Raw genomic sequence first — 10,806 nt, 5'->3', positions numbered from 1 at the left:
AAAGATTGTGTCAACATTCTAAATATAGTAGATTACATTGTGTTTGTGGTAAAAATACTAATACACACGTAGCTTTTTTGGAATGCAATTGAAAGCGGAGTAATGTTACGTGTCAGGACAAAACTACTTGAAAACAACCCATATATTTTATTTATCTGAAAATATGGCCCACTTTTTTAGTTAGGTTAAGGTCTAATCCCCTTAACCCCGTGGAGAGAAAATAAGGGGGGAAAACTAGAAAAAAATTTTTTAAAAAAAGTGTGAGGCTTTCTCCATCTGGATTGGGGAGAAAAGTTGGGAAGAAGAAAGAAAAGTTGAAAAACAAAGTTATTGATTTGATGTTACGAATCTAATCTATTTCTCTTCATTCTTTCATACTAGTTATTTTGCCACGATATAGCTTACATACATATACATACATATACATACTTACATATGTGTGTGTGTGATGTTTCATTTGGGTGTTTGCACTAAAAATCCCTTTTAAGGGGATCAGCACAAGATATTACTCCTTACTCTAGATTCACTTCATTTAAGAATCACTTGTGACTCAGCCATTGAAAAGACCAAAACTCAACTTTTTCTCAGAGCTTGGGTAATAAGAACATGAATTTTCTTGAAACTTTGAAAATTAACAACTAAATCAATTTAATTCCAAAAATAGTGATATAAAGCTCTATTTTTAGCTCTTGAAAAGTTCTTTTCAAATTAAAATAAGACTCAACTTCATCTGTGGCCCTCTTCTTCTCAAAACTTCTATTTTACACTGTACAGTGATTTTCGCAAGCATTTTCTAGATTTGTGGGTCGACTTAAAAAATCAAATTTCACATCCAAAAATAATGACCTAAAACATGTTTTAAAGCTATTTAAGATGTTTACTATTCCTCAATCAAATTTGGGAATTTAGATAACTTGTTTTTACGATTTCTCAGCATCATCTAATCGAATGCTCACACAAAACATGATGATAACTCTATCTAGCTAATTCCACACATTCCTACCATGATTATCACATGGCGCTTACCTTGGGCTTATTTTAACCCTTCTTCGATCTCCTCCTTACACTACAAAAAATTTGACTTTCAATGGCGATAAATGTCACCGCTGAAAGTCCAAAAATCACTGCTGAAAAGTTTCAGCGGTGACATTTTATTGCCACTAGGTCCTTGTCCTAGTAGACGTGGTTGAAACTTATCAACAGTGACATAACAAAGTCGCCGCTAAAAGTCTATTTTTAGCCGCAACTAAAAAGTCGCCACTAAAAGTGTATTTTTAGTGGCAACAAAAAGTCGCCACCAAAAGTCCTTTCAGCAGTGATATTTTGTCACCACTAAAAGGTGATGAGTTTGCTACTAGGTAATGTCACCACTGAAACATAAGATTGGCGGCAACTAATGTCGCCGCTGAAACTTGTTTTAGCGGCGACAATCTCTGTCATCGGTGAAACCTCAACAGCGGTGACAAAAATGTCGCTACTGAAATGCTAATTGGATATGTCGCCGCTGATTACCATTTTCAGTGGCAACACAAATAAAAGATTATCATATAAACCTTTTACAAAAAATCAAAAATAGTAAAAAAACGTGAAAAAACTTTCAGCAGCGACTAATTGTCACCACTGAAAGGGTGTTTTAGCGACAACAAACAGTTTCACCATTGAAAGAAGATTCAGTGGCGACTATTTGTCACTGCTGAAAGCGTGTTTTAGCGATGACAAATAGTGTCGCCGCTGAAAGCAATATTCAGTGGCGACTATTTGTTGTCGTTGAAAGTAATATTCAGTGGCGAATTTTTGTTGCCACTAAAAAGACATTCTGTGGTGACCACCTTTGTCGCCGCCCTAGTGTGCACCTTTTGGCGGCAACAGATTTTGTAGCCATGAAAGCTGAACCTACAGTGAACCAATAAAAACTGCGGTTACTACCATTTTGGCGGCGACACTTCTTGTCGCTGCTAAAAGTCATATTTTTAGCGGCGACTTTATTTGTCACCGCTGAAAATCAAGTTTTTTGCAGTGTTATGGAGGTTAATTACATACCGTTTAAAGCATGCTATATATATCAGTCACAACATAGATAATAGCACCCCTTCTAAATATCACTCTAATCCTTAATATAAGTCATTTGTAACATATTTTCGCATAAAAAAAATACAAAAAATTAATAAAATTTTCTAATTTCCCTTACTAAAGTTTTCTATTTCTATTTACAAATTATTTTCATATTTCTCCCTTCTTTCTCTCTTTCCAATAAGAATTAAATAAAAATAAAATATAAAAAAAATATTAAATATGCTATAAGCAACTTATATTTAGAACCAAAACTTCTCCCTACAAGTCTTGAGCAAGAAATTTACACGTTCTCAGGTTTGGCTACATCAAATATGACACAAACAAGCATGCACAAGAACCGGAGGGAGTATATGCGAAATAAAAGGCCAAGCTACCTTGCCGTTGCATAATCTTCCAATTTAGCAACTTTTTGCTTTCTCCTCTGTCTTGATAGCAAATGTCAAAACCTACCAATAATCTCTCATTCACGCATGCACGAGGACAAATTAAATACTCATACTTTGATTTGATACATCTTCGGTGCATGATTCATCTCTCCCATAATCCCAAAATGTAGCTCTTTCAATTTGCTCTTCAACATTACTCCTTCCGTCCCTTTTTATAAGCAGCTTTGGACTTCATCATCTGGATAAAAAAGTTAGTTAAAAACAATAAATGGGTAGAAATTGAAAGTTCTTTCTCTAAAATACTCTTATTTATAGGAAAGAAAGTATAAGAAAGAATAAAAAATTATTATAATGCAGAGAATTATGAAAGAAAGAGAATGTGTGATAAAGAGAGATGATGGTTTGGAAAATAAGATAATAAATATATTGAATATTAAAATAAGTACTTAATGGGGGCAAAATAGGAAACTTGCTATAAAAAATTTAAAACAATTTGCAAATATTTCTCATATTTGAAGACAAGAAGGGGATGATAGTTGTTGCTTATAAAAAGAGATGGAGGAAATACCTTTTTTACTACAATAATTCCTAACTTACCTATCCTTTACTTTTAACATTCTTCCCTCGCTTAATGAATTCAATTTTTAGTAATTTCTTGGTCCTTGTGTTTTGTAATCTCTTGGTCTTAGATATTGGCTCTAATTCTCAAATGTTGATATGAGGCAGACGTACGGACTAGCCAGAATCAAGTAACGAACAGACGGTTGATCTAGGTAGAACCTTAAGAGAACTTATCTTTTACAACCATAGCCATAAAGACACCACAAGATTAATCACTCCTTTGATACTGTCGAGTATTCTCACAAGAATACGAGGATGCAAGCAAGGCTCATACAAAGAAAAATAAAATTCTCATATTATTAATTATTCAAATCATCTCTCTCTTAAAAGAGTACATACTGAATTATTTATAAACTAAAACTATTGAATATGATATGAAAACCCTAAAAGCCCATTATAAGCTATTAGAGTCTAAAACACTAACTAAATAAAATGCATCAAAAATAGATGCAAAAATATAACAAAATTAGGAAAATCAAAAGACATTTGAGAATACTCTAACTTACTAGTCAAGATAGAATAATTTAGATCACACACTACCTAGAAGGATCCCATCATTAATGAGAAGGATCTTATATGACTCTATTAATTAATGAAATACATATTAGGCAAGTCTTTGCCTTCAAGAAACAATCAATACAAAATAGGAAATTGTAAAATAAGAAACTAATTAAAACAAACAAGATCCTATTTAATGTCATAAAAGATCTTGATACTTCTTGAATCTTCTTGAACCTTCCAAATAGATATTCATAAATGCTATTCACGTTTATAAGCAAGTATAGGCCTTTTAGATATTTATTTGGGCTTGAATATGGTTGGACCCCAATTTAAAAGATTATAGCTCCAACAGGCTCCTTCATGCACATATAATTGTGTTGGGCCTTTAATAAGGTGGGAATTGACTTCAAATGCTTCTTTTGGGCTCTTAGAACGTGTTCTTGTCTTCTTCAAGGTCCAAATATTCATACTCCAATGACTCACATGCTATGGTGGCTTTCGAGATGGCCTTCTATGTGTCACATTAAGCTCCGCATGTGTTTATGTTATCATCCAAGCAATGATCCATGTCCTCCTCCATATAAACATTCTCAAGTTATAAATTTCTTAAATACTCTAGAAGGCTTGTTGGGTCTCTAACTGAACGAGTGCTATATGAACTTTATGACCTCCATATTAAACACCTCATGGTATGCTATCAAGTGTCCTGCAATGAAAACCAACAATTTGAAACAATACTTGTTCTAGAAATCAATTAAATATAGTTAATAACTAATTATGATAATTTTAACATTAAATTAAGCTTAACTCCATGCCAGCACTCTTTCCAAGATATGTACAATTCTATGTAGCCTATAAAACTTAGTATAAACCCTTAAAATGATACTGCTCCAATTCTAAATGTAAACCTCATTTTATAGTTTAATTTACACTACAAAATGGGTCTTACATTTATGACCAAAGGGATATGAAATAACACATAAGAATTAGGTTCAATCAACACTATTAGTATTTAATGATGCAGTATTTAGAATGCTTTGTCAATGTTTTAAAATTTTAATATCATCAATTTTTTGGTTAACGATGTTTGGATAAAAGGACTAAAAAAATACTCTATAAAATTAATGAAATAAATGAAACATTATCCAAAGTTAAAAGAGTAAATGTTTGCGTGCGTGTATAAAGATAAGAGGCTGTGTAGAGCATAAAATTAAAAGTATTAGCTTTGCGTGTTTAATGTATACAGGATGATCGCAACGCGTTCTTAATTATGTGGATGTTGGTTGGCGTCTTGTATCAGGGGCCTTGGGGAGAATGATATGAGTTTGGATTTATTTGTGATATTTTCTTTGAATTATTATTCTTCTCAGCATCACAAAGATTTTGTGGACCTATCACAAAAATTTTGTCCAAAGAAACAAGATACGGGTTTATACTACCTCTTTGACTATTAGTATAAGAACTAACTGAAAATCCAATTCAATTTATAATATAAAATCTCAATTTAGTTTGCTTCTTATTCTTATCCATTTTCCTCAAAGTGGCTCCTATGGTAATTACACATATTAAAAATTTCATGATAGGGTGATTTCAATGCATATGACTAATATGGGTATCTAGTGAAAATAATACTTATTTATTACAAATAACTAACTTACTAATTTTTTTTAATATTCGTAAATTAATTATCTAGCTCTTATATTAAGGATTAATCATTATAATACCTTTTGTCAAAGGAAAATCAATCTCTATTAAAATGAAAAAGGATCACACTACATACCTCGCTACCCATCAACTTATTCAAAAGCGGATAATTTAAATTATAAAATACACCAATAATATTATTTCATATTAAATGTAAAACTTGAAAAAAGTTATTTCTAGGTTCAGTTTCAATACTTTGTGTCACTGTAGGCCTTGCTTATTTATTCAAAAACCCTTTTTATTTTCCTTGAATAGAAAGCAATTCATAAGTTAAATTAAAAATATACAGCATAATAAACTCTTGTTTTATAAAATAGGGTTCGAAAAGAAAGAAATATGATCAGAAGTACATAAAAAAAAAAGTCAATGCAATAAGATCTTCAGCAATGACATTAGCGGCTATAATAGATTGCAACTTGTTTTGTCAAGGGATTTTCTTAAAGCCTATAACTTTAACAAGTCTCTTGCAAATTTCTTGAAGAGCCATAGGCAGGATACGTGCCTTCTTTTGTTATTTTAGATGTGTGTGTATGCCATTGTGGAGTAAACCATTGTGTGTTGTATTGAACTTGCAGGTTATCGTAGAACTTTTTGGAAGTCCTACTCATGAAGGACAGTGACAATCCGCCAAAATTTAATTTCTACAAAATGCTTAATATTTTTATTATTAAAAATATGTCACGCATTTGTTTATATGTTTAAAGTTTAAAAAATATGAGTTCTCTTATATACATTTCGTGCCGGTTACCCTTTGATTTTTGGGCTTTTCAATCTATTTGCCATGAAACTTTAGGGGTAAGTTACTTCTTAACCAAAATTGTTAACTGAATAACTTCCTTACCCAAGTAATTGTCAAATAACTCATGCCAAAAATAACCCAAAAGTTAAAAAAAAATTATCTCAGAAATGAAAAAAAACCAATATAACTTGCAAAATATAATCATATATTCAAGCTCCAACAATCATTTCAAGCATCACCACAATAAATAATTAGGTTTCCCAAGCCAATTAACCACAATCAAATCCAATCCCAATTTCATTAGAGTCAAAATTCACATAAACACATCTCCAAAAGACATAAACTATCAAAAAATCCAATTCAATGCCAAAAATCATGTCTCAATAATCAAATAAAAGTTACCCAAATATCATCTATTCAAGTTTAAAAGCATAAACCACCAACAAATGAAAAGAACGCAACATAAGAAAGAAGGAGAGCTGCTTACGTGGTCAACGTACGGCGAGTAATGCGAGAAACCCAATTGCAACGATGCGTGATGAGGGGGTGAAGATAGGAACAAAAACTAGGAATCACTAATAATGAGCAAAGGAATGAGTTTTGAGGGGTTGCGGCAAAGGAGAGTGCCATGCAAGTGAAAATTGAAGTTTTAAAACTGTGAAATTGTAAAATCCCAGTTTTGTTAGGTTTTTTACTTTGAGTTATTACATCGGTTAATACTAAAAGCAATGCACTAAAGCAAAACTACAATGGTTATAGTGACAACTGACCTTGTATCTCTCTCTTAGTATTTAAATTTAATATGGATAATCAAAATTTGATATCAACACCCTAATGCTCGTGATTCTAATGAGCTTTTTTTTGCTGCGCATAGATATCTTTTTATTGAAGACAGTCATATTTGAAAAACTGTTCGTTACTTTCTGTTTGGATGGAAAGAAAAGTTGGGAGAAAAGAAAATAGAAGGAAAAAAAATGGAGAGAAGGAAAAACTAGAGAGAAGATATTATCATCCCTCTTACTTGGATAGATGAGAGAAAATAATGAGGAAAGAAAATGAGCAAATATCTAAACAACTAAAATATCCTTATCAAAATATATCATATTTAAAAGTAAATTAAATTAAACATTACAATAGAAAAATTATACTAAAATTAGCATTATATTTTAAAACCAAATTATTTAATAAAAATATTGTTTTAAGATAAAAAATAAAAAGCGAATATTTTTTAAATATAATAAAAGAAAATAAGTATAGAGAGAAAAAGAGAGGAGGTGCAATTACAAAAATCTTGTTTTCTTTCCCAGATCTCTCTATATGTGAAGTAAAAATGAGGCATAGAGCCCACCTTATTTTCTTTCCCACTTTTCCTTGCTTCCATATTTTCTCTCCTATCCAAGCAAGAGAAAACTCAATCCAAACAAGGGGTTAGTCTTTTTTAATCCGTTTTTACCTTTGATGAGTTATTAGACTTCAACCAAATTACAAAAATATAATGCGATCACTTTTTTCCAGACCGTTTTTATCTTGCCAATATATAAAAGGCGACGTGAAAGCTTATTTTACAGTAGAACTAACCATTTCTAGGGGAGTTGATGACGTCTGTGTGTGTAATTGAAAGCAATATATATATTGACAACTCAAGTTATTAAATTCCATGATCACCCTGACTCAAGAAACACAAATGATTTATTGCATCAACAAGCATCACAAGCTTTTTATCAACATTATCTGATCTTCATGAGATGAAAGCAATAAATTACAACTACACTTTGACAGGAATAGCTCTTAGAGGTTGAGCCTTATGTACCGTAATCCCATAGTTTTGACTCATATCCATGTCTTGTGGCTTTAGCCCACCTGGGACCTTCCAATCAAAGTAATAGATAAGAGAGGCCAACATAAAGCTAACAATCCTAAAACCTAAGGGCAAGCCAGGGCACATCCTCCTTCCAGCACCAAACGGAATAAGCTCAAAATCACTACCCTTAAAATCAATCTCACTTTCCAAAAACCTCTCGGGGAGAAATAAATTAGGTTCACTCCATATGCTTGGGTCTCTTCCCATTGCCCACACATTTGTAAGAATCTGTGCATTTTTTGGCACTAAAAAGCCACATAACTCTACATCACAATCTGCTTTGTGGGGTAGTAGAAATGGTGCTGGTGGGTGTAGTCGTAAGGTCTCTTTTATTATTGCTTGTAAGAAAGGTAACTTTGAGACCATAGACTCTTCAAGTTTCACAATATTTCTGCCGAGAACTTGTTGCAGTTCTGTTCTGGCTTTTGCCATTTTTTCAGGGTTTCGTATTAATTCTGCCATTGCCCATTCCAGTGTGCTCGATGCTGTGTCTATCCCTCCCACAAATAAATCCTGAAAATATATCAAGTAAAATGATTAAGTTAGACTATTATTGACTATTATTAAACATGGTGACTCACTCATCACTTTGTGTCTTTCTTTATTCATAAGATGTTGGCATGGCTTAAGAGGATGAGCATTTGATAAGTATTACCCGCTCAATTTTGTTAAAGAAAAAATCGAAGGTTCTATTTCTTTTGACTTTCATGCCACAGATGGTGCAAGAAGTGTAATTAAAAATTAAGGCAGTTACTTAAAAGGGCACTTTCGTTTTGAAAAAACAATCGCTAACAGCTCGCTATGAATTTTGGAACCACCTTGATCAACAAACTTAACTTGCTCAAGAAGATGTTTTAATTTGTCATATGAATAATAGTTTGACTAGGAATTATATAAAATGATATCTGAGTACGTAGACTATATGATAAAATAATTATACGAAAGGAAAGGGAAGAAATTACTTTCGTTCATTCTCTCTTTCTTAATAAATTAAATGCTAAATGAACAAATCAATCTTGTAATGTATGTTACTTCTTTTAACAACCTTCAACAATTTTGATAAAAGAAGTCATTTATGTACAGAAAATTATTTTCAAAGTGAGTTATAGAAAAGAAAAACCTATTGAAGTTAACTTATTTAGGAGATGACTATTCAAATTAAATTTAAATATAATACTTACTAGAAATAAATGAATAACATCAGCACGGCTCAATTGTGAAGAATCGTCTTGGATGAGATCGAAAAATGAATCCAACACATCATTGTAATCTTTGGACTCCATGTTTGAACCTCTGAAACTCAATCTCTCTTTCAAAATATCATCAAAAAGCTCATATAACTTTTTATAGTGGGATGTTGTCCTGGCACGAATGCCTTGGGGATCCAAAAAGCTCAAAACAGGAAAAAGATCAGAAACATTAGCCCTTCCAGTTTCATGCCCAATCCCAATCACCAACTTCTTATACTCTTGACTCTTATCAGAACCATAACAAGCAAAATCCATAGAGAAAAGCATGTTGGATATTGAATTGAGAATTGTGGTAAAGGCAGCCTCAGCAAGATCTATAGCCTCACCTTTAATGAAATATTCATGGACATGATTGATTAAGTCTCTAACCTTACTTTGACGTGGATATTGGGTAGATTCCAGCTTCCCAGTGGAAAATATATTTGTAACACAAGCTCGTCTAAGGGCTCTCCATTGAGATGAAATAGGAATCCATGCCACAGAGAGTTTGTGGTGGTCGAGAGCTCGAGCATTGTCTGGAAATGTTCGACTAGAGAAGTCTACGTCGTGTTTTTGAAAAGCTTCTTTGGCTACTTCTGGAGAAGAGATTACTATGATGGTTCTTGTGCCTAACTTGAGTGACATAATGGGTCCATAAGATTTGGAGAGGTTTGTGATAGATAAGAGAGGGTTGAGCCAACCTCTAAGATGTTTCCAATGATAGGGTAGGGACGAGGCCCTGGTGGGAACTTGTGTGAAGATGATGATGAGATAGACGAAGTTGAGTAATGCTTGTGAACTGAGTCTAAATGATCTTCTCTAAGTTTGAGAGATTTGTTAGACGCTGCTAGTTTGGTGAATGAGAGGAAGATGAAAAAGGATGCAAAGAGAACGCAAGTTAGAATCAGGAGTAGTAGTGTTGATGGGTTGTCCATGGCTTCTTCAGTTATTTTCCTTTGGCTAACCACTAATCTATTTAAAGAAGAGTCATTCTTTTCTTCGTAGGGTCCTCATTCCACTAGGAAATTTCTTTGTGATGTCTTTTCGCTGGCTCGCCCAAACACAAAAAAGAGGGAATAACGACAAAATCACAAAAGTAATTTTATTTTTTTAATGAAACTAGTATAAATTAAAAACATTAAATATAAACAATGATAAACACATGCCAAGAAATACAATGCTGCCTCGCACTTAGATAATTAATTTGATGATATTAAGAAAATTAGTTAAGTTGGTTTTTTGTAACAAATACTACATCCGTCTTTAATATAAAATCCAGTTAATTAATTTGAAAAGATTAAAGAAGTTATTAGATTATTTAATTATAACATATGTTACATAATCTCTCTAAAATATTTATATGTATAAGTAGATTATATATCAATTTATAAGTGAGGTAGATTAGTTTGGAGAAAAAAGATAAAAATAAATATTTTAAAATAATTTAGTAACTTTTTTAATCTCTCCAAATTAGTTAACTGATTATTATATTAAGGACTAGAGATAGTATGTGTTGACTTTCTTAAACCATTCCATTTAAACATGTGAATTAGAACTAACCCTTACAATCAATAGAAGTATTTTGAGGAAATATTATAGATTTGGAAGACAAAATAGATTGAGATATGATAACTAAGATCAAAATAAACTCTCAACCAGCTCTTATATTAATAATGAAATTTTATTATAAAC

The 10,806-nt window shown here is 32.2% G+C and overlaps 1 pseudogene; it reads right to left on the bottom strand.

The window, feature by feature from the left end:
- Positions 1-7,697: 7,697 nt before the first annotated feature.
- Positions 7,698-10,053, bottom strand: LOC114760813 (geraniol 8-hydroxylase-like; annotated as a pseudogene).
- Positions 10,054-10,806: the final 753 nt, after the last annotated feature.

The sequence above is a fragment of the Neltuma alba genome, unplaced genomic scaffold (assembly GCF_004799145.2).
Source record: "Neltuma alba isolate B1F8T4 unplaced genomic scaffold, ASM479914v2 tig00011023_pilon, whole genome shotgun sequence".
In the NCBI taxonomy this organism is placed as follows: domain Eukaryota; kingdom Viridiplantae; phylum Streptophyta; class Magnoliopsida; order Fabales; family Fabaceae; genus Neltuma; species Neltuma alba.
This window is presented reverse-complemented; position numbering and strand designations above follow the sequence as displayed.